The 26310-nt window shown below is 40.2% G+C and overlaps 1 protein-coding gene across 3 annotated transcripts in view; it reads right to left on the reverse strand.

Annotated features, from left to right (window-relative positions):
- Positions 1–20337, reverse strand: part of znf462 (zinc finger protein 462) — a 50841-nt gene extending 30504 nt beyond the window's left edge. The window contains exon 1 of one of the 3 annotated variants that reach the window (XM_051411954.1): positions 20129–20337. The gene's annotated coding sequence lies outside the window, so the exon portion shown is untranslated. Of the gene's footprint in view, positions 1–15224; positions 15556–19258; positions 19307–20128 lie in introns of those variants that run through there. The other 2 variants (XM_051411956.1, XM_051411955.1) reach the window with 2 other exon arrangements.
- Between the last annotated feature and the right edge of the window lie 5973 nt (positions 20338–26310).

Genomic DNA, 26310 nt, shown 5'->3' on the forward strand with positions numbered 1-26310 from the left:
TATAGAGAACATATATTTATGTCATTCAGCCTGATGTTACATTTAACATATGTGAACATGTTTTATTTAATTCAGCGCTTTATATTATGTAAACATTATATTATTATATATTATATTATTACCATATATTATGTTATTATATAATTTAGACCAAATGATCAAAACAGACCAATAAGCAGATTAATAAGGAATGCAAAGGCTGTGGTGTAGTAAATAAAGCTCACCATATGACGCCTCTTGGTCTATGTTTCCCTTTGGTCCTATAGATTATTCAGTTCATCTATAAAAGAGTGATTTTATTGAAGTTAACGTAATTTGTATGCTGACATGGCCATTCCAAACTCAAGGTGAATTGCGCTGATTTAGCGCTAAGTCTGATTACAGGCCTTGGGGAGCACTACTGCATACATGAAAAATATTGTATAAAGCCTTTTGTGGATCCAGAAGGAGCTCCACAAAGTGGGTTGATTTTCGATTTTCGTATTTTAACAGTCCACCGTGAATCTGTGTAAACCTAAATTGGTACAGTACTTGTGATGAATTCTTGCTGTATAATATGCAGGGTCAACTGTGCCAACCAGAAGTCAGACTATCTTGTGACAGAATTATTACTGAAGTTAAAAAACAGACTTTGGATACACTGTACTAACTTCTTCTAACAAAAACGCTTCTGTATTTAAGTTGTAGAAAATGTCTTCACACAATATTTGCACAGTAGCTCCAAATGTGAGGTGAAATAGAAACTGTGTATTATGTTACCAGGTCAGCTTTGATTTTAAGAGAGACAAAATAAAATATAGCTTTAGTAGCACGATCAAATTCAGTCTACTGATCTGGACACTGAAACCAAGAAATTTCAAGTGAGATTGAGCCAGAGACAGTTGGGAATCCCGCCCTGCTTCCCACACCCAACTGGCCAGCAAGTGGAGAGCTCCATGTGAGCCAGCCAAGCTGCCAGTATGTCCCTGAGCAACCAGGGGATCCATTGTTGTTCAGGGTCAGGTTACAGCCTCACCACGGGGCCCCACCCTGCTCTCTTGGCAGTTCACTGCTGTTTTGAACAAAGTTGCCTCCTAATGCCAGGTTCCTTGACATGGATATCAAGAGAATCCTTTCGGAGAAAAGGGGAGAGGAATGCCCGGGGAGGAAAAAAAAAAAAGCCTCCTACACAACCACCATCTGCCTTAGAGTTGGCTGTGTCTTTTCAGCCAGTCAGTCCCTGCGCCACACCAAGTTAATGGGTGAGATTGTGTAACTGCTTTCATCCAGTCAGCTGGGGCTCTAACAGGCAGCGACTGAGCTGCTCAGATCCTCCTCTGAGCCGAGCTTCAAGGGCAGCCATTTTAGGAGCTGACTATGTGTGCTTAGGTGTTCAGCCAGCACACAACATGGACCCACAGATCTGATCCTCTTCCTCAAAGGCAGGCAGCCTGACACTGGAGAGCTGCTGACGGAAATCTATCTGCCAGATGTACAGCACTGTACCCAAGCCCTCTGCCCACACAGCTCAGCAGAAAACATCTCACACTCTTGCTAGGCTGACTTTGCCTCTGCACTTTCATTTCTCTGGGACATTATCTCTCACATCAAGAGATTTTCAGAGAAATGCCAAAGAAAGACAGAATAGGTCAGCACGAGCTCCACACACCAAGACTTTGTGGAGAAGCTGCCAACTACGTTCCACAAGGGGGGGTCTAAAAATGCGAGGCATGTCTGAACTTCTTTATCTCAGAGCTCTGTAAACCCTGAGCCCCGAGGAGAAGACGAGAAGAGGGCAGAGAGAAGCAGAAGGGGAGAGCGGGGCCTGGAGGGGAAAGGGTGGGAGGAGAAGGGAGGCAGCGAGAGAGCATGACAGAGCCACCTGGAAGACCTTCAGTGGTAAGCAACAGAGGACAAAGCCATCAGACTGGGCTCCCCAGATTCCAAAGTCTACTGACATTTGTTAATCACCAACCGGTCTCTCTGCATCGGCGAGCTCTGCCAGCAGTCACACCCTCTACTCAAACTGGCTGACAGCAGCTGCTCTGTCTGAAAGAGGGCCTTTGAATAAGCCAGCATTAAGCTGATTAGGAGTACAGAGGTTTTGTCCTTAACTGTTGGTTAGTGCTACCATCTCATGCCGTCAGGGAGAGAAAAATCCACTGATGTGTTGTTATATTATTATATGCCGAGCACCCTGGCTGCAGATAATTCATCTAGCAAACAAGACAGGACGTGCATCTTGTCAACCTGCACACCCTCAATAATTAATGACCCATTGATTGGAAATGACAGCCTGCTTTTTAAAGGAAAAATACAGTGGCAATAACAGCAGGTAACCAGAGTCACAGAAATTGATTTTTTTTGCAGAGATGAGATGACACCAGAGAAAAATCAATACATTTTTAGTTTCAAGAAAGGTATAAAAAAAAGAGAGAGAGAGAAAAACAACAGCAAAGGTAATAGTGTAACACTTTAAATTCTTTCTTAGATTTTTCTAGATCTTTTTAGCCCACAGTCTCCACCAGAAGAGAACGGAAAGACAGCAGAGAAAGATCTCATTGTGTCTGCAGACGAGCAGAAAATGTTGCGTCACAGGACCAGTGACAATTTGGCCTCTTGCACAAACAGGAGATAGAGAGCTGGAGATCAAGATGGCTACTCCCATCATCTGATGTCATCAGCCCTGGAGAACTCAACATATGATATCTGATATTGTGTTTAACAGTTACTCATACACAAATAACACACCGCTTAATATAGTGCAATACAATAAACTATGGCCAAAACAGGATACTGGTACCATGGCTACTGTTTGGTTTGGTATTTGTACAGGTGTTTAGATGTCCCCCTGCTCTACATGGATGAATATGAAGCTGCATGACCAAAATCAACTTGGACACATAAAAGAACACAAAATTGTTATAAAGCAGCAAATGTATGGCAAAACTAAACACATGACCTTTCAAACTCCAGCCAAACCTCATTCTAAATATTTTGCTTACATGACAACGTTCATCAAGAATGCTCCATAAACCAAGAACAGAAAATACAATTTCTGATTTTTAGATAATAAATCCCATCAAACCACAAACCCCCCGCACCCCCCAAAACCAACGGCAAACTATCATCTCTGTTCAACAAAAACATGTATTAGACCTTCCTACAAGTGTAAATATTAGAAGGTATCCAAAAACAGAAAACCAGGCTTCAATGCCTACAAACATGGTGTCAGGGAGATTTGTTTACATGAATTCTTTGCTGTGATTATTTTATCATACATTTATCACAGGCACGAGACACAAGACGTATGCACAACACAGCAAACTGGTTCATAACCAGCAGCCTTTGCACTGGCTCTCTGTGTAAATAGCTAATATTCACACTCTGTGACAATCTCATTACTGCTAATTCCCTTTTCTCACTATTTCCTACCCCAAAATGTTCTTCACGGTAATAATATGCACCTGTCTTTTGGGCACATTATTCCACGTTAAAGCACTTGCCGGGCCATGAAATATGCCAACCAGTAGTGGGATGCTGCAATAAGGTTATAACATATTTGGTCAATAAGAATGATGATTATTTTCATGAAATGTAGAGACTAGATTTTAAGAGCATCAGGTGCTGTATTTGTATAAGAACTGATGGAAATGAAAACTGAGTCAAATTTAAGGGAGGTACAATACTGGCAGCAATGATAGGTTTTTACTGTGAAGCAGCTGCAGGCATGCCATGCATGTTGAAGTAGGGCTGCAACTAGCAAATGGTTTCCTTTCTGATCTTTTGAATGTCTGTTTTCACAGAGTTGATTCATAATTTTGTCTATTAAAAAGTGAAACAAATTGAAATTGCTTGTTTTGTCTGACCAACATTCCAAACCTTAAAGATGTTTCTCACTTTTGAGAAGGTTGGACCATCAAACTTTGGCATTTGTGCTTGAAAAGCGACTTATTTGGCAACAATCTACATCAATCGATTATTCGACTAATCATTTCAGCTCTACACTTAAGCAAGCAGTACAATTGTGTTTACATGTCACCTTTTGGTAGTTTTCTCATTTTAAATTTTTACTTTTTTATTAATTGTCAATGTTTTTAACAACTTTGTTTTAGATTTAATTGTAGTTTATGCTAATATACAAGGGAGACATTTTTTGACCATGAACACATCACAACACAATTGTAATGTATTTGAACTACCACCAGTGTAACATAAGTTGCATCAATCAACACATATTTATTTTCATTGGATCACCTACTGGTATATAGTCTTCCCATGCCATGTGCAAGCCTGCCCAGCCACCCTTGTTATCACACTTTTGGTTTTAAGTTTAGTTAACATTAACGCCACAACCTGCTTTTCCGTGCCAAATCTGCCTACATGTCTCTGAATCTTTACACAAAGTAATATCCAGTCAAAATAATGAGATTCCACATATTGCAACACACTCCTGACACATAAAGATACAATATTTAAATCTATTTGTAATTCAGAAACATTTGCACTGTTACACCAATTTAAAATATGTTTTCCATTATTATTTTATTAAATTAACATTTAGGATCATATGGCATTTTTTATTAGGTCATTAAAGGTCAGCTTTTATTTCATTTCATTTCATTTTCAAACTGTGCTTTATGGAAGGATGACATTTTAGTCAAACTTATTTAATACAATTATAGATTTAATGATTTAATAAAATCATCACATTCCAGATATACCCTTGTTTTGATTTTTTTATGTATTTACATAAAATACTTTGAGGACGTCTGGGCTGATTTTCAACAATACCTGTTTTTATCATAGACCGTGCAGCTTTTCAGTAGCTTTTTGTATCTGAGGGCTCAAATCATCGTCCTGAAATCCAACATCTGCTGATGCAAGTATGGGCCAAGTCAAGCAGCAGCAAGAAATATTTATTTTGGCACCTAACCTTTAATCATTTTCTTTAACAGGTACAACTGAGGGACTTTGAAACCAGAAAGTCTGAGGTAAGGATTTAGTTTCAAAGTCAAAGTTGTTCTTTTGCTACACCTGGTGACTGCATCATTAGGTGTAACACGCAGAGTGATGTTTAGAGCCTGTGCATGAGATTATTCACAACTGTGCTGGGTTCCATAAGCCTTTAACTTGTAATATTACAGTTATAATGTATTTTTGTAGACGAACAGTAGTCAGTGGTCACACAAATTAACATAAATGGATACTTATTACATGCAGCATTGCAGTAATTTTTCACGCAAGAATACCAAACATTCTCTTGTTTTAACATCTCAGTATCAGGAATTCCTGCTTTTCTTTGTCTTGTGTAGTAATTTTATGGTTTTGGACAGTTGGTCAAGCAAAACAAGCCATCTGAAGACATCATGTCTGGCTTCAGAAAACTGTGATGGACATTTTTACCTATTTTCTGACATTCTATACACTAACAAATAAACAATTAAGAGAATAATTGCCAGATTAATCAATGACAAAGATAAATAGGAGTTGCAGCTCTAGACCAGGCAGCTGATTTGTGTGTGTTCTCTGCCTGAAAACACACGCACACTCACACAAAAGTATTTCAATTTCAAAAGCAGTTTCTTTCATGTGCAGCACTTATCACAGAATACATTTTTCTGTATTTTTAGAGCTACTTCAGAACCATTTTCCGCCACAAGTCTTCCATTTTGGCTGTAAAAGACCCTTAAACAATGTGCAAGCTGCATTTCAATGCAAAACATTTTAAGTCTTCATACCACGACTAACTGAAGGGAGCACTAAATCTGTTCAAAAAGGACAATATGTCGGGCTAACTATATTCGGCATAACTAAAACAGGTTGAGTTTAGAGCCACCCCAGACGCTGACTAGAGGGTCAGGACAACTGAGTCACTCCTTCCACATCTGTAGGAAATCTTAACTCACCATGGCTGTTTGAGCTGTAGTGAACTCACTTAACCTTAGCATCCTTTTTTAATCCCCCCCCCAAAAAAAGTCTGATCTGTAACAAACAATTTTGTGACACCTGCATATATAATAATCTAATGAAAATATAACCTGAATTTCCTTGATGCCCATATACAATCAGCCATAACACCATGGCGTGTGAAAGTACCCCCTACCCAAGCATTGTTGCAGACCATGTACACTCTTTCATGGAAACAGTATTGCCTAATGGCGGTGGCCTCTTTCAGCAGGACAATGCACTGTGCCACAAAGCAAACATGGTTCAGGAATGGTTTAAACACAACAACAAGTTCAAGGTGTTGACTTGGCCTCCAAATTCCCCAAATCTCAATCCAATCAAGCATCTGTGGGATGTACTGGACAAAAAAGTCCGATCCATGGAGGCCCCACCTCACAACTTACAGGACTTAAAGGATCTCCTGCTAACATGTTGGTGCCAGATACCACAGCAGACCTTCAGAGGTCTAGAGGAGTCCATGCCTCGACCGTTCAGGGCTGTTTTGGTGGCAAAAGGGGGACTTACACAATATTAGTCAGGTGGTCATAATGTCATGGCTGATCGGTGTGTATACGAATTATAATATCTAACTGAACTGGTTGGTCATTTGTTTTGTCATGTTAAAATGTTTTATCTGACCGTTAATCCAAAATCCAAAGATAAACCGTTTACTATCATATATGACAAAGAAAGTTATTATTGCAGTATTATTTGGTCTGGTAAAAACAGTAACTCTAGGTGGCTAATGTTAGCTAATAAATGTACATTTAAATAGATATTGCTGTGTAGTTGAGTCAGTTCACTGACTTTATAATTCTTTAGGTTGTGGCTGCTATTTGGCAAATTGTGTGTAATCTCCCTTTAAAGCGGCTATAATCAAATGACAATGTGAAAAGTGGTCGACCGTAGTGATGCTCCACACAGGTTTATGGAGCCTTATAGTAAGTTTCAGCTCATTGTTAAGCTGTCCGGCATCTTTACTGTTTTGGTTCACACTCACTCATCTTTTTCGGCCTCAACAGGCAGCTGTTGTCAGTGGAAAAAGCTCTAAAAACCCACTGTACAATACCTGCTCAGCACCAAATGGCAGACGGACACAGTTAACAACCAGCTGGTGAACATAGTGGAACATTTAGCTGGTAAAGGGACACATATTTTCTTCAGGAGTTGGTGGACGCCAATAACAGAGAGAAAATAGAGCGAATATTGGCCAGAAACACGACTCCAAATAAATGCTAATATTGATCCATAACTGCTGGATGTGTAGATAATCCACTGTTTGCTAGCGAGTTTGCCATATCAACTGAAAAGGTGATGATATGTTGATGTTGTGTTCATAACAAAAAAATGAAAGCCAGAAAATTAGATATTGAAGGTTTAAATGAAAAATATATAATAAAAAAAATTAAGTAACATGACATTGTTAACAGTGTTATGGGGCCAGACACATTTACATCATAATTCTCAGCACATTCCTGCTGTATTATTTATGGTGAACAGACACAGAGCTGCTACAGCCAAAGGGTAACCAGGAAGCATAATTAACGTTTGGACTGTTACACTGTCAGCTAACATGCAACCATATGTGCATGTGCCTACATTCTCTTATCCAGGCAGGCACAGCATTCATAGGAAAAAAAACACACATATACGCACATGCACACAGTTACTCAGTGCCATCACCACCTCACACAAAGGTATGAATTCCAGTGTCAACTTGTCTTGGACTCTTCATAGCTTTGTCATACCTGAAGGTCTCGAAATACAGATTAAAGAAATGGGTTCAGAATATATCAGAGCATTATTCCATAAAAAGAATATCCCAAGAATTTCTTAATATACATTTTGGAAGTTATTTTCAGATTAGAAACGGTAACCTCAAATGCAAGCAAGCCAAAATAGCAGCGTCTGGTTTGTAGTGATTCTTTGGCCTGCGTGCAGCTTACACTCGTGTTGGCTCACAGTTAGGCTTTTATCTGTCGGCACTGTAGCAGATAACAACACTAGTTCAAAAGAGAAAAGCTGGTCTGACCCGAGTGACCTTCATATTCCAATAATCCCCTGACAAAAGAATAACATATTGACAGATACAACCACAACACTGCATGGGAGTCTCATATTGTGTTAGTAAGCATGTAAAGTGGAGATACCGTATGTAGGAGCTGGGTTTCATTAATGCTCATCATTTTGGGTTTTTACAGATTTTCACGAAAATCAGATCAGTTTAAACTTATTTTCACACAGTCTTGTGTCGTTGCACCCAAAAGTGTTGGGTTTCCTGCAACGAGAAGACACCAAAGTTTACAGTAAACGCAGTCCTCATGCAAAATAAAGAGCTGAAAGAGCAGACAATGGAGAGTGAAGATAAAGAAAAATGCAAATGAGGTGCTGTCTTTGCACGAGGGTAGGGCTGCAACTAACAGTTTCATTTTTAGTCTGATAATTATTTCAACAGAATGTCAAAAAGGAGTACCGAATGTCAATCTCAGTTTCCAAGAACCCAATGTGATGATCAAAATGCATGTTTTGACAAATAGTCCAAACCCCAAAGATTATAGTTCCTAACAATAAAAAACAGAGAAAAACAACAAATCCACATTTAACTGAATTATCTTGGTTAAATTGGTGCTCAGAGGATGAATCCTAATGACTTTTTACCTAGCTCCATCATCGGGCCAAGCTTTACTTTTAGTGTATGACAGTCTCAGCTGCACTTTGTGCTTAGGGCTAATTAGCAAATGTTAGCCTGCTGACATGGTAAACAGAGATGGACAACATGGTAAACTCAGCATGTTAGCATTGTCATTGTGAGTTTGTTAGCGTGCTGATTTTAGCCTTTAGCTCACAGCACTGCTGTCTCTAAGTACAGCCTCACAGAGCCTCTAGCATGGCTGCAGACTCTTTGTTTTGTTGCTTGATGAATCAGAAATTGATGATCAAAACAGCTGCCAATTAATTTCCTGTGCGCTACACAAGAGCAATTGAAAGTAAGATAAATACAAAATTAATAAATACATACATAAATGCAAATTTTTTGAACATGTTTTTTTTTAATCTAATTTCCAAAACTTTTTATATATTTAAGTAAAAAAAAAAATCTAAAAGTCTAAAATAAAATCACAAAATAAAAATGGGCCTCCAAACTAATATGGCTAGAACCCTATACGACTTTAACTAGTATGGTCACTTTGGCCTCTAATACTCTGATTATTGTACATGCATATAAACATGTCATAAAAATTCACTTCAATTTAATTTACAATACCACAATCTAACCACCTTATTCTAACAGATAGTTAGATTGTTACTGTGCTCTTGACATATCTGTTTCATTACAACAGCGTTTCAGCTCTCTGGTGATAAGAACAACAGTTGGCTGGACAGTGACCCCGCTGCTCTCTGCCTGTGATCAGAGCAGAGCGCTTCCTTAAATGATATGATCACATGGTGCTGCTCATTTGAGGAAGTCTGAATACACAGAGATGAGACATCGATCCCACCTGGCCGATCAATGGACCCGGCCTTTTCAGAGGAGATGTGAGGAATCAATAATGTTCGGTATGAACGTTTTGTCATAACATTCATCAGACATCTGCTGGAATGGGATGAAAGGGATGAGAATGGCATGAAATACAGCAGAAAAAAGCAGAATAGAGCTGGAAATACAACAGTAATGCCATCACACAGCTCCCTGTAAACTGCTGGCTTACATCTTTAACTTACAATATTTAGATTTTCATTATTTTAAACTAACATCTAAGCCTTAGGGTACTTTCTAACTATGATAATTTTTATAGATTCTGTTTTGGTTTTTATTCCCAGAGGTCAATATTTTGAATAAATATGGCAGCTTGAGCAGCAATATTCACACATATGGATCCAGATGCTGAGACCACATCATGTTCATTATGAATCAACTGTCAACTGTGAATGGCCCAAAAAGTCCTAAACCACCAACATTACTATGAGATATTATCAGCCACCTGATAAAAACACTGGTGTTAATCTGGCAACAAATCTGTTTCAGGAAGCATATGGCATTCAAAAAAGTAGGTCAACCATTAACCAGCTGACACGGCCTTGACAAGAAACATTCTTCTAACACTCCTTCATCTTAAGCCACAAGTCCATCTGAAATATCTGATATAGAGCAAAATATTCTGCATTAAACAATATTATGTCATTTATGAAATGAGAAATAACACTATTATACAAAAAATAAATAAATATGAATTATAACGTGCAGTACTTCATGTGCTTTGCTGCTACAGCCTGACCTGGTAGGGTTAATGTTACCAAAGTTAACAAACGTCTGTCGGTTCTCCAGCCTTATGACTCTTCTCTACTCATGCTACATTGTTAAACTACATTTTAGCATTTACCGTCGTCCCATAATTGCCACTTGTTGCCACCGTTTACTCGTTTAGCAAATGTTTGCAGATTGCGGATCCCTCACTTCACCCTCACCTTCCAAGCACTAAATAAAAACTAAATAAAGGGTAGGGCCAGTGTTTGGTTTGTCTGATCTGAGCCACTGTAGAAACATGGCAGTTCAACATGACAGCCTCTATGGAAGGTGATCTGTGACATCTTTAGACATAAAAGGGTCATTCTAGGATAACAAAAACATAATGATTCTTAGTCGCCGGTGATTATACACTAATGAAAACATAGCTATGCATATTACATTCCATTTATGCCAATAGATCCTGCTAAATGTTACACGCTGGTCCTTCAAATGAAGCTAAAGGGAGGTCTGCCCATCATGTAGTACTGCTCAGTTTGACTGCACTGGTTCAATGTGGGGACAGGATGTGGTTAGTGGTTAATGTATTAACTCACTTAAAGTAGTTTATTTTTTAAATTTGAATTTTGTTTTCATTTGATAGATTCTTAAAAAAAGGTCTACAGATTTGTTTTTGTTTTCAGCAGAAAAGTCCTTTTTTAAATTTGGTGTTAGAAACTTTTCAGTTTGGACCTTACATAGAATTGCATACATTGCTTTTCTGCTTGTGTGGGTTCTGGGTACTTTTCTCATACAAGATGAAACTCCTTTCCAACCATTAACCCATTTTTTAGAGGGGAAACATATTCTCTGTCTTGGTGTCTTAAACTATTCCCCCTCTGGCCTACACAACAGCTGTGTAGTATTACGGGCCGTGCATTACATTGTCCTTAAGGTAATGAATGACCTGTACTCAATGTGCCATCGCTCTATATTTAGGAATTAAGATCAAAACATTCTACCTTGGTTTTATCAGATCACAAGTTCCACTTCCTGTCATGGGAATGAACCACATGCTTGCAAAATTAACATGTGCTTTTTGGTGAGGAGCAGTCTTCATCTTGTTGCCCTTCAGCTCAGAAGTGTTCAGAACACATAAAACTCTTGCTAAGTGCATGTTGTGGATGCCTCTGCTATACAGTCCTTCAGTTATTTTTAGCTTGCTGTTGGCCTCTTGGTAGTTTTTCCTTTAGAGCTTCCTCTTTACATGACCATCCATCACACAAAGATGACCTGATCTAGATAAGGTCCTGATGGCGCCATAATTCCTCCAAGTCTTCAAGTTTGGCATGGAAAAAATTAAAAGGTCTTAGATCTGATTTTCTGTCTGTTTCTTAATCTATATCCTTCTTTCATCTCAAACATGATGTGTTGGCTCCTCGCTGTCCACGCTCGTCTCTGTAGATTTTGACATTTAATGAAAATCTAGTTTTATTTGATCTAATTATGACTTCACTTAATTTAAGATTAAAATGATAAATTAGCTTCTTGATTTTCAATGCAACTAACTGAATCTTAACACAATTACGATCCTGAATTAATGAGCTATGCGCGCATACTGTGCAACTGATATGTTCATCCATTCTAGCACAGAGGGACTACAAACAGTAGCCTTTTGTGTTTAACTGCCTTTTACTGGTTACTTTAACTGAATGACTGAGACAAAACGAAGTCTGGATTTTTGGTGAACATTCAGGAAACGAGCTCAGTAATCCCACATTGTCTCAGAGGACTGGTAAATACAGGTGCAGAGCCTTTCAGACACTGCAATCCAGCAAGCTTTGCTGATCTGTCTGCAGCCTGACCTTCACTGGTGCCACATTCAGAGGGCATTTAAAAAGAAACACCTCACCACTGCCGGACCCAAGCAACCCTTAAAGATTTCAGGTAAAGGAGAAGAACAAAATTAAGCGGGAGATGCAGACCTGAATTATATTTTACTGTATGGTTATTTACACACTATTACTGACCTTAAAAATGGTCAATATCATGCTGGGGATCATCTAATTCAACATCAGAGTTGACGCATTACATTGTATGAACATGTGCCACCTCGGTAATAAAAAGGACAACGAGCAGAGTCCGAAGGAGTGAAGGATTTTGATCTTTGGACCTCAAAGTATTCTGCTGACTGAGGCCTTCAAGCAAGTCCTCGCATCAAAAGGAGAGAAAGAAGAGCTGAAAGAGAGAGGGAGGAAAGCCATTAGCATAGCTCCCAGTTGCAAATGCTACTCTAATCCCAGGAAGAGAAGATCATTTTCTATTTTATGTGTGTGGCGTCCATACTGCAAGGTCAGACCGTGCTTGTGTCAGCCTGCCTCTCTGACAGATGGTTACCTGACATCACCCACCCAGTCAGACAGCCTTTAATACTTAATATCACTGCAGTCACTCCCCTATTTATATTCTTTCTTTGCAACCCAAGACATTTCTTTTCTTAATCAAAAGACATCCAACTTGCTAATTACATGTTTCTCTCTGAAGCTGCACTAAAAAAAAAAGGAAGAAGAAGAAAGAAGCTGGCCATGATGGTACAAGTAACCTTGCTCCAAGGGTAGCCTTTGTGTTAAGCAATTGTTCCTTCTGAAAAGGAGAACGGCAGCAACACAGAGCACTCGGTAACAACATTTGACCTCTTTTGCACAGGAGATAATGACCAAGCAGATTAGGAGGAGACAAGCATTAATGGCCATCTTCCATGTGGCTACTGTCTTCAGGTTGTCATGGTGAAAACTCACCCAAAAAATACTACTCCATTCCAAATGTTGGCACTTACAGTCTTTTACATCTGCATTTCATCTTTATGCATTTACGTTTTAATCGTGAGAGATATTTATGTGACCCTCAAGCCACAAGCCACAAATTTTCACAAAGCAAACAAAACAGGGGGCTGGTAAATCCCTCAGCTAAAGCCTGCTGGGTGTAAAGGTTAGATAATGAATACCCTTACATAGTCACTCTCTTCATTCCTGTTAACAAAACCATAAATGAATCTTTTCATCTAGTCGTTCTTTTTCAAGCCACCCCGTGTCAACTCAATGCGAAAAGCACCACACAAAAAAGTCTGAACCCAAAAAAATCAAGTGGTGAGAGTCTGCGTGTTTACACGGTGAAAACACGCAGACATACATGAGTTTGAATTCTCTGGAAGTCTACTGCTCAACCTCCCCTTAGTATAGTCACCTCACTTGGCTGCTCTCTCTCTCTCTCTCTCTCTCTCTCTCTGTGTCTCTCTCTCTCTTGGGGCTGACAGAATTATCTTCTGCATCAGAGCTGAGGCTGGGCCAGGGCTCCACACAGAGGACTCCATTTCACACAGCCGGCCCCACTGTGGCCAAGGAGACACAGCCAATCATGCAGGAGTATCAGTGGCATGGCCATCCACCATTTTGTGCTCCTCAAGGTCTTTGACTGTCCTCAGCTCAGCTGCGTGGAGCTGCCTCTGCTCGCTTCTGCTATCTTGTTACACAGATGGAAGTGTTTAACTTTAACAGCACAGACCTGAGCGAGCAGCTTCCCCTCCTGTCTGTTCCTCTGCAGACTGTCATGGCAGTCAGCAAAAGCAGAAGTGAGATGTGTGGTTTTTGTACGCTGCAAAGATGGCCACCTAGAGTGCGGCTCCGCTGTTCCTCACAAGCTGAAGGCAACGTCCTGATGAGATCTGAGGATCGTGCCTCTAAATATGGAGTTTTCACTCATCCTGTCATACAGAACTTTAAGAAGATATAATCTCTTGTAGATAACATGATCAACTACAGGTGACCCACAAAATTCTTAACATGTTTCAGTGCTTCTATGAGAAGTAAAATCATTCTAGACTGAAAAGCATAAAAGACAAAACTTGGGGCAACCCTCAGCAACATGATTAAATATTCCATCCAAAAATGATTAAGTGCATAATTTAATTAATAGCCTTAGGCGTGATTATTTTTACAATTTTATATGGGAAGGAATAGGTAGATATATTTGGTTTTCTCAAGAGGTTTCTTCCCTCGAGCTCAAAGAGAAAAATTCTCAGAAAAGGAATTCTATAAAGTACTGTACACAAGTAGGCTACATCAGAAAAACAAATGCATTTGCTGCCACACACACAATACACAAATCTAAACCATACGTGTTCACAGACAGACATATGAGGCTCGCATTAAGCTTCATTCAGATGTCCTTTATGGGCTAAATAAACACCACTGAAGAGTCAGGGCAAGTGAAGGATGTCCAAGGACAGATCTTGGAGAGAAACCAGGAAGTGTTTTTCCACAAAGACAATTACTCCAGGAAACCTTACATTCCATGCAGCCTTGTAGTCCATCTCTCCTAGGAAACCATTTCCTGATCTGTTGCTGTCTCGAATAAACCCTGTATTAAATCAGACAACATATATCGATAACTGGGACAAACACACACTAAGGTCAGCTCTCAATGTGCCAAACTCTAATCCAGTAATGGAGTAAAGTATATTATTTGTATGATGTGACTTCCACTGAATTCACTCATCTCAATCAACAGTCTAAAATCTTGATTTCACTCCTGTTTTCTTTTTATCCATTAAAATGCCTTGTGCACAATCCAATTCCACCAATTCACAAACAAAAGAACAAAAAAAAGATGACGAGAAAAGGCTGTGAGATGCACTGAAGGGATTCTTTTAAGCGGTGCTCAGTGGACAACTGCCAGAAAACACTGCAATGCTGACTTCCTTATAAGCCTGACATGGCAGTTACTACAGTTACAGAGAGTGGGTGAGGTTACAAGCTAGTCCGGATGGAGTATTTCTGAGTGACCAAAAGAGGACACAGGAAGTAATAAAAAAAAAAAAAAGAACTGAAAAAGTCAAACTCAAGTCTGGTTTACTCGCAGAAACGTTGGAGGACAGACTTTTGCACAGCCTTTTTAAAGATAAATGTATCTAAGAAGAGACGAGGAGAGGTTCCTCTCCAGGTCCACCAAACCGACCTCTTGAGGCAGCAAGTTTGAGAAGGGAAAGATGAGAGACCCATCAATATTAACTTACCACCGAGACCTCCTTTCCAAGCTCTTAAATATTTAATCGTCCTTGGACAGCTCTGTTGCTTCGTAGGCCGAGCCAGTGTGGATCCCTTCTACAAGACCACTCCTGTTCCTGCTCAATGAGGGCCTTGTCCAGTGGCACCACACTGCCCAAGGAACGGGCGTCTCCAAAGAATTCAGGATTTTTTTCCACCACAGGCAGCTCGAGGCTGACAGAGTTGGTTCCCTGAGTCTGATAGAGGAAGGGCATAAATCCTGAATTCAGGCTGGAAACCTGAGTCTGCCGTGTAGATGGCTTAATTTATCTCACTGCATAAACTATCACATCAGGACGGACGCTTTAAACCTTAAGTCTGCATTGTGTATGAAACTAACCCCCTATATGCTAACCATATGCACGCTGAAAAGACTAGCAGAGATACAACTATGAGCTGAGCGACAAGCTTCTTTTTTCTTTTTTTTACAGCAGGAGTAAAGCTAACGTTTGAACTGTTGATGTTCTGATGGAAAGCACAGAGGAGGAACCAGTTTTGCAGCAATGTGACGTGGCAACTGACAACAGAAACTGGAATGACACCTCTAGCAAGCCACTTCCTTGTTCCATTTAAACCCTGACATGATGCTGCTTTTTAGTTGTTCACATCGGCCCATATGTTGTTACACAGCATTCAATTATTCACAAGGTTTTTACAGTAACAAAGCCCTGCTTTCACATGAAATATCTGAATCAAGAAAGAAAACATGCTTATGGAGTGAAGGTTGGTAAAATGCAAGAGAGAGTAGTGAGGTTTTTGCTGCACTGTAATGACTATAGTGTTTTTGGATCTGGGGGCCTGTGTGTTTCAGCACACTTACAAGTGTAGCAGCAGGGCCAAGCTGCATCTCATGAGCCATGCATCATGTCAAGAAAGCACTCACTGGAGCATTTCAATTTGCTTTTGTGCGTCTCCCTAGCCTTCTTCACTGCCCCAGGTAGAGAAGAATGGAGGAGTGCATCACCCAATGTGAGTGAGTGAATGAGAGAGAGGGAGGGAGGGCAGTTGTGTGTGTGTCTGTGTGTGTGTGTGTCTGCAAGAGACACAGAAGGAGTATCAGAGTGAGCGATGAGCTTCACAACCACTTCCTTCCAGCGTTCAAACCATCACAGAAGTCTCTCTTGTTTAATCCTCTGTCCTCTCTGTCGAGCTTTTTAAGCATAATCCTGAAATACCTTGCAAAAATCCAGTTATGTAATTTTTTTCTAAAAGTATCTACCAGAGTTCAGTTCTGCCCTGTCACCTTAAAGCTGAACCGCAGCTACAATGCGTGTTAAATATTTAACACAGAGGTCAAACTCAACCAGTTTGATTTAGATAGCCTCCAAACAACGTATTGAGTCAGTCACACATTTGGACCATGAAATTACAATTAAAGCTACAAGCCCCATGTTGCAGGATTCTTCGTTATCCATTTAATAAATCAATGCCGTGTACATATATTAAAAATGGAGTCTCTTTAACATATTACGGCAACTTCAGAAAGGGCCGGATAAACCCCTACTAAGGGCCCCGGGGGCAAAAATGAGCTGTGGGCCCCTATTGAGCCCCCCCCCACACACACACACACACACACATACTCCTCAGTGCATTTCGCCTAAAGTCAGAGAAACCACTATTTCTAAGCTGGAATATAACCCAGCCTGAGCTTTACAGTATGTCAGTTAGTTTGTGATAAATTGACACACAAAAGGTGTTTAAAGATATGCACCATGTTAGGAGGACATTGACTAAAAGCTTAATATATTAAATTGTTATTTTACAATTATAACCTATGTATTCATATTCCTTCTTTTTTAATGTTCTAATACAGTATGACAAAGAAAAGCAATTGTTTATAATTATGTTAGTTTCTAATAGGAGCTTTACAGGAGAAGTGGCAAATCCTCTTATTGAATAAACTGTAACTGGAAAAATGTTTGGCATTTTTACTTGAAAAATGACTTAAACGATTAACGGATTGTCGATCAAACAACTTATTAATTGTATAATCGTTTCAGCTCCACTACTTAGACACAGGCCCTTTATAAGACAGGGTCTCAAGATCAGGTAAAAATGCGTAGGGCTTTGAGCTTTTCAGTTTTTAATTTACTTTAGTGGTGTGTATTACCAGAGAAATTTCTAATTAATCAAATTACAACAAAGTAATTGCCACACCAAGACCTTGGGGGCCTCTAAGGGTCTGGGCCCCCTTGGCAGTTGCACACTTTTAGTTAGTAATCCAGCCTTGCCTCACTATAACACAAAGTACTGGAAATGCCATCTCTGCCATAGCGAAAGCAAACAGCCCTGACCCACATGACCTTAGCCGGTGAGCTGAACTGAGAACCTGAGCACACAGATTAGCTTCTAGCGTAGCATGAATATGCTTCACAATTGAGAAAAGCCTCACGGATGTGTTGAAGACTTGTGAAACTTACTACAAGAACTTCAAATGCAAAGAGACAGCACGCAGTGTCAGTATCCCCGAGACAATCTAAGAGCTTTCTCCACAAAAGAAACATCACAATCACATCAAGTGTTAAATCACTGGGCTCGTTTGCAGAACATCCACCAGACTATACATCCACCGCACCCGTCTGCGAGACAAATGTGTCGACCGCAGCAGATTCCTGCCCGGCCCGTCCTCTATCAGCTCCTTCCTTGAGAACCTGTTTGCCCTGCCACGCCAGGGAGAAGGAGCATCGCCACCATTTTGATTGCTCTTCTCAGCCCCAGCATTGTCGCAGCACAGTGTGTCAAGCTCACAGTCTCCTTGTCAGCAAGATTTCACACAGTGGCCGGGGAAACTGCAGAGCGTAGCACAGCACACACACACACACACACACACACACACACACACACACATACACACACACAGGCACACGCTACAGTTTGCAAACACACCTCCTTCTCTCTCCTGACAGGCTGGTCAACAGACACCTTTAGGATATAATGTGTGAAAAGTCACCTCAGGCTGTGCAGTGCATTACAACTTACAGCTTGTTAATAGATGACCAACCGCCTTAATCCATTAGATAACTTTTAGACAGGACAATCCGGCAATAACAGGCACATGTGCCACCAAATAAACAGATGGGGGGGACTAGTCCCTCCAGAAATAATTCATTTAGAATTTAAAGCCATAACAGAGTGTGTGGGTAAAAGATATAGGTCCAAAAAACCTGTGCAAAACAAAAGCAGAGAATCATCTTGAGAACTTCCTTAAAGAAACTATCTGCAACAGCCATTACTTCACCCAATCTCTCTCTCTCTCTCTCTCTCTCTCTCTCTCTCAACACACACACACACACACACACACACACACACACACAGGAGAGAGAGAGAAAGAGTGTGCATGTGTTGAGACCACTTAGTTGAACATTAACTACCTGCATGGCCAAAAACACTGCATTATTCAGCATTGCATTCCTATCTCATTGCAAGTGTCCCTCAGCCATCACAAAAAGCACTGTGACAAAAGTGCCACCTGCAAATCTTAACTAAAAAAAAAATAAAAATCCAATTCACCACGTTATAACCAGATTGGGTACATTAAAAGCAGCGAGTTTATGGAGTCAAAACACTGAAGTTAACCTTGAAAGCAGCACTAAAAAGGATCTAACCTCACTTTGCAGAGTTCTTCTGCTTCCTATGGCAGACTAAAAACTTCCGAGCTGAAAACGCAGAAAAGGCTAGCAGAAGAAGAGGAAGCAGAGGAAGAAGCAGAAGCAGAAGAAGCAGAAGAAGAAGAAATTGTGGCCGATTATTTCTTGAACACAACCTTTGTTCTGGCGTGAGAGATCCTGTCTGTCTGACTCCAGGGCTCTCCTTGGAGACTCATCTGCTTTCCTCCATTTTATGGTGAAGCCCTCTACTAGTCTTGACATACCTGACTTGAGACCAGTGACAGCAAAATAAGGCATCCGAAACAGTGCAGGGGGACAACCGTAACAATGTGAGCAATAAGAGCAAAAACATTAGAATAAAAAAAATATATATATCAAGGTCCACCAGCGCTTACATTCATGTCACCACCATCAAGAGATATCTAGCTCCAAACCCTGTGGAGAACCGACTCAAAATCGCCACCAGACAAGGTTTCTTTTAAGAAAAAAAAAAAAAAAAAAGGGGGAAGAGGGGAGAGAGAGGAAGAAGAAGAAGAAGAAGAAGAAGAAGAAGAGGGAGGTGGTGGTTGTGGTGGTTAGCACATATAGCTTCCTCACACTGGACATGGCTTTTCATAGTGTGTATGTGACTGGACCCCAGCGGCTATGCCAGCTCCTCTGTGTCGCTAATGGAGGCTGGTTGGTTGGGAGAGGAGAGCAATCCGTGCAATGGCTTCTCCATGAAGCTAACGCGCAACAACACGCACGGCCGGAGAGAGGGGGGGACGCACACAGCCGGGGCCAGCAGTAATTCCCCTGACCAGACATGTCAGAATAACAAAACACTCCGCTCCTGGTGCTGCTGAAACACACGCAGGCGACCCCTCTTTTATACACCGCCGCGTCCATTTCCTTGTGTCACTTTGACAACAAACAGACAAGGCGACATAGCGAGGAAGGAAGCGAGGGGTAGGTTGGTTAGGATATTAACTGGGAAGCGAGAAGACCCACTTGACTTTGGGGCTGCATGGGTGCCCGCCGGAGCGCCCACCCGACTAAAAAAAAATCTCGCCCCGGCTTCCTCTCCCAAGTCGGCTGGACCTTGGACTATAAAAAAGGGAGAAACGGAGGAGGGGAGGTCAGCTCTTTCCAGGTCATTCACGAGGCGCTCTTCAAATTATATCCCATGATCTACCATACCGACGTTCTCGCAGACCTTGAAAGCCCAGCCGAAATCTTGGCGAAACTGGAAAATATAGTGCAAGAGAGGGGAGAAAAAAACTCACTGGTACAATCTTCTCCTCAAGCGATCCTCCCAAAAGTTGTCCTCGTATTTCATGCGTGCGCCCGGTCGGTCTAATGGATGATCGCCATCTTTCCTGCTTCTTCTTTGCTGCAGCTGCAGATGACCTGAGATCCGTCTGTCTCTGAATAATGAGCAACCACACAGACAAGGAAGACAATCTGCAAAGCAGGCTACACAAAGAAGTTTGGGAGACTAGCAAGCACCAGAGGGTGCACAAGAGTTTACGATGAGACGAGGGAGCATCAGCAGGATGGACAACGTCTGAGAAGCTCATCCTTCATCTAGACTGAAGTCAGATAGCCCCGCAAAGCCTTATCAGCGGCTCAGACCACCACCAGATGCACCATGCGGGCTCTGTGAATTTTATATAGGCTTTCCATACTGTGTCTGCCACGTCATGGGGTTATCTGCAGTTCACTTTGGTGATGATGATGCTGCTTCACACTTCAACCAGACAGTGAGACAACAAGACAGACATACAGACAGACAGACAAACAAACATATAGATAGATAGATAGATAGATAGATAGATAGATAGATAGATTGGTTAATACAGACTTGATAAATGATTTTATAAAATAATGTATCAAAATACATGTATAATACAATATATTAATTTAAAAAAATATCACCAGTCCTATCCCATAATCCCACTTATCTATAAGGTCCATCATCTTTATTCAAATAAAATCAAAACAATAAACAACATTTTTACATAAGAGTGTTAATTCCTTCTGTCCTTCATTCAGAAATAATACATGAAAACATGGCTGATGTGTTGCAGTATGTTGTCACTACAATGTTACTGTAAAGTAGACATGATGCTGCTGCTGCTGCAGGCTGCTGCTCTGTCCACCAGCTGCTAACAAAGAGGGAGCCCAAGACAAAAGGTGCAGGGTCCTGCTCAGATGTATGTCAGTGTAAGGATGGGTGGGTGGAAGGGTAGGTGGGGGTTGAGCGGCAAGAAAGGGGGCACGCATGGGCGGGTGGGTAGTGAGGGGAAGAGGCTACCTTGGATGACTGAGTGACTATAATGTCATCTGAGAACGTTTATCTGCCGCGATGGCTTTTGATGGAAATAATATTGGCTATGCTTATTAGCATGAATGTTGCATTAATATATATTATATAATAATAATGTATATATAAAAACATATAATGATGTAAGTGATATTTTGTGTCATGACAATCTCATGAAAAACGTGGACTTGAGAGTTCTTATATCAAGAGCGCTCAAATTCACACACTCAAACTGTCTTTGGATTTGAATCTATTGCATGGTGTAAAAGTCACTTCTTTTCTTGACCTCAGTTGATCTTTAGTTCTCGCAGTTGAATGAATCATGCATGATATAAAATTCACAATAAAGCTCCATTGAAAGTTATCTACTCCTGGGGTCTAGGACATATTTTTTGCCTTAGAATTATGGTAAAAGATTATAAAGAACATGCTATCTAACATATTTATCTTAATGCCAACATATTTATTTTTAATATCTGTTTGTAGTAATATGTGTGTGTGAGTGAGATACTTTGTGTTATTCTCTTGTCTTTTGCAGACAATATGGCAATAACAAAATCTGATTATAACAAAAGCATGTTTTTCATATTCCACAACAAAGTTGTTTGCATCCCAGAAACTAAGTTTTCTCCCAATAATCCCATCTGTGACATTCAAACACCTGAAAAACCTCAGTCACAAATCTTGTGAGCCCGCTCGCTGGTGATTGTTCACTGATTTACTGGCAGAGACACAGAGAGGAATTAAATTTGTGTAAGATACAGACGTAGTTAATCATGTTTGACAAGTGTTAGTGTTGCCTCTTGCGAGGGTTCGGCTATGAATTATGGATTGTGGGATACATATTTTTTGTGGAATTCGATAGATAAGAAATGATATTCAGTCAGTCTTTGTATCACCAACCTGCTCTCGTGTCACCAGTGCTAATACAAGGCTAGATTCTCCACAATGCTGTTAAACACTGTAATGCAAACAGTGTCTAAAATATGCGATACCTTGGAATCTGAATCATGAGAAAATATGAAATATATAATATGCCGTTAAGCATAAGGTGACAGATGGAAACAGGAATGAGCCTGTTTTAAATTCAGGTCCATAGTGCCAGTTCTCCTGTTGAAGTGACGTACATAGCCCCATGTAGTTCCCAAACACTGTGGCAATGATCACTTGGCCCAAAAATGACTTCCTCCTCCTTCAGGGTTACCTCTGATGCCCTTTTGTTTATTCATCCTTTTATTTTTACTCACAACATCTTCAAAGAAATTAAAAACATCCAAAAGACCTGGGATACTTCTGCCAATAACATTCTTGATGTCTCAACAGATCTTTTGAAGGAAAGTCTCTGGAGGAACAGCGTGTGAAATGCACACACCCATGCAGACACACACACGCACACACTGTGTTGACAGTGCGTCCTGCGGGTGCCAGGTAGCAGCCGGGGTTTATCATGCTGCTTGGACATATGGCTGCTGCGGCAAATCTGATTAATATGGGATGGCCAGGAGTCCAGCGTACAGCAGAGGACAGACTGCAACAGGACATCCCCACTGGTCCGGCCTCCCCCGCACACGGTGCCAGGCTTCCATCCAGCACGGCTAAAAACAGACCAGTCGTCAGGGATTCAGATGGTCTAAGCAGTGGGAGAGCGGGAGGAGAGGGGGGCGCTGTACAGATTTAGAAGGTGGCCAATGGTTTTTTGGATACATTAATATTAACGTATCACCATTTCACTGGGAAAACATTGACTTCAGTTACTAATTTCTGTAGGGTTTTGCAAATGAAAATGATTAAATGAGGGGCACCTGAGAGGTGAGTTTACATTTTGACTTTTATACTGCATATTTGCCTATATGCTGGTGAGAACTCAAACGCCTCTCCTTGAAAACTCCCCAAGACTGGAATTGAGACACAGTGGAGTCCTGTATGGGTCAGCAAACATTACAAGAGGTTCACGGTGTGCCAGTGGAGAAGGGACAGAGGAGATAGAAAGAGATAAAATGATTGTTGCCCTGATAGTATCTTCAAGTACAAATATGATTGTCTCTGTTTTTCTATTTCTTTGATGTCTCCCTCATAAAACACAGACAACCCTATACATACACAATGAACACATAAACATACATATGAGTTGTATGTGCCAGGTGTGCCTGATGTAGATTTTTTTTTAATTCTCAAGTAAGAAAAATTAAGAGATTGTTACAATAGTTGGACGGATTTTGACATGTCTTCTTAATTGAAATGGATTTTTCAATGAGATTATGATGAAAGAAAAGGCAATATATATTATTGTTTCTACCACACCATCTCCCCACACTAGCTGTTTCTTCAAAAAGATACACTACAGCACTACAGATACTGCGTGAGGGATCACTGGAATTACAAAACAGAAGTACAACAATATGCATAAAATGAAAATAAAACAAGTGGCTGCTGCCTGCGAGGACTTCTAGACAGAGATGTTACATCCAGCAAATTGTTATGGCATGTGCCTAAAAGGAGAAATGATCATGAATTATTAATGCTTCAATTACTATTTCATTTAGATAAGCCCTTTAACTCATCAGAAATGTTTCATAAATGTCTCCATGTTTTCAGGATTACCAGAAATGGTTGGAAACAGACTTGGATATGGCATGCTGTGTGTGAAATTAGCATGTTTGATTGTTTTCCTTGTGCTCACATGGTTTTCCTCCGTGTGCTCAACTGTCTTTGAAAGTTGAAAGATGAAGATCAGGTGAATTTGAGGCCTTAAATTGCCCAAAGCTGTGTGTGTGTTTACCCTGCAGACTGGTGGCCTGTATAACGTGTTTTCCTGCCGTCTTCTCAACACATGCTGGGTCCAGCTCCCCATGACTCTAAACAGGAATATGCAAATACAGACAATGAAAAGAATGAACATCTGCAACATGTTCAACACAAATTAATGACAAGACTTTTGAGAAGCATCTGATGGGTCTAGAGAAAAATACTTACTTTATCCAGTCATACAGGTATATACTATATTTAGTTGGATGTTTGTAGAGAGAACAGACAGTACAGTCATTATAGTGGACTTACAGTACATATCAGAAAAAGCACAATGGACAATAGATAAACCTGCTGTGCAATCTGAATGCAATTTTCAGCAGTCTTAACTTAAATGCTCCTTTGAATGAGAGCACTTTATATATTTTGTGGAACACAGCAATTTGTGACGGCAGACAAAGGAAAGAGACTGAGAGTGAGCATTTCATTTTTACTTTCAAGATTTAAAAAACGTTGCTGTTTCCCTTAAAATATGAATACTCAAAATGTTCCTAATCATCATATTTATAGAGCATTTTTAGTTATTAAAAGCAAATTGCTATATATTGTTTCAACAGAAGACAACTTAAAAAAAAACATTTTATGACATTACAGTTGTTTTCCACTGACCTTCAGCTAATAACTATAAATTGATGAAAGTGTACTAGACAAAATATGCATTTTCACTTCAATCAGCACCTGACAAATGTAAAGCAATTCATTCACATACACATCAGGGTAGATAAGAGTAATTTTAACATTTGAGCATTTATTATAGTCTTGCAGATGCATTTTGTAAGACATTCCTGATTTCAAACGAATGGACCAAACAAGACAGAAGCAGCATGCCTCTACTTCTGCCCAGTGATTTGCATAACCTTTTCACAGCTCATTTGGCTATTGTATTCTAATCTGTAGACACTGTCAGCGGATATATCACCTTTCTAAAGTGCTGAGGGCTTTCTCACTTGGACTGTATGCAGATAAATAGGTATGTCTGGATGCACTGCTTTTTATTTTTCTCAGATCATCAACAAGTCAACCCTTAATATTATAAATTTCGGATGAACACTAGCATGGCACCATGCCCACAGTGACAATGGTAACACCCTGATGTTTAGGAGGTATAATGTTTACCAATGTTCACAATCTTAATTTAGCATATTAGCATGCTAACATGTTTAGCACTAAACACAAAGCACAGCTGGGGCTGATGGGAATGGCAGTAGTTTTGAAGGTCTTTTTTAAAATATATATATTTTGACCTGATGATGTGCTGGATGGAAAGTAAGGCTTTTACAATTAATCCGGTTGGGTACATTAATATGTGTGGCAAATTTCATGGCAATCTATGAAATAGTTGACGTTTCACTCAAAACCATAAATGTTCATTATCGTACATACATTAGGGTACATCATCTAGGAACCATGAATATCTGCACAGCCAATCCATCTAGAATATATTGAGATATTTCACTGTGCCAACTTTAACCTGGTGCTACTGCTGGTGCTGCTAAAAGATTTATCACCTGGGAGCCATGAATGTCTTGTGCAAAATCTCATGGCATGTGTCAGTCTGGACCAAGGTGGAGGACTGACCAACTGACCAACATTGCCATTAATAGAGCCCCGTACTACAAACATGGCTAAAAATGAGTAGCACTCACTAGCCTTTTATTATGTCTTTTAGCTGCTGTACTCAGTTTTCTACAGTTGACAATATGCATGATGCAACATTTAAAGACACTATTCTCTGCACAATATTGTTTAAAGTGCTCTGCAATATATTTTTGTATAGTAAAAATACCATAGTGTGTGCACATGTGTGTTTCTGCGCGTGTGTGTGTGCTGGTGGATAATTTCTCATTGTGGGGAATTTTATTGCTTTCAAGTCCTCATTCTCTGACCTCAGTGAAGTGATTGCCTCTGATAATGCCATTAACCACTGCCCTGCAATTCTCTGGGGCGCAGTCAAGAGACTCAGAATAGAAAATACTTTTATTTCTGAGAGAGGTGTGGATGTTTCTCGCTCCTGATTTATCAAAGGGCAAAAATTGACCACATTTTATTTGCTTCTAACTAACTGAATCATACATCGATCGGCCCTACCTGCTAAGCCTTTCATTTGTATGCCAGTGGCTGAGGCGGACAAAGATGGTCAAATGAATGGCCAGTAACAAGTGGCACTCTAATGTTACTATGTTTACTGAATTGACAGCAAATTAAATTGTAATATTTCTTCTCTACAGGCTTTTGCAAGGTTTAACCAGGTTAACATTTGACTGTTTTTTTGCAGACATTTAATTTAGTGTATTAAATAGTTTTAGCCATGCTAGCACCATGGCTCTAGGGATGGCA

The sequence above is a fragment of the Dicentrarchus labrax genome, unplaced genomic scaffold (assembly GCF_905237075.1).
Source record: "Dicentrarchus labrax unplaced genomic scaffold, dlabrax2021, whole genome shotgun sequence".
NCBI lineage: Eukaryota > Metazoa > Chordata > Actinopteri > Moronidae > Dicentrarchus > Dicentrarchus labrax.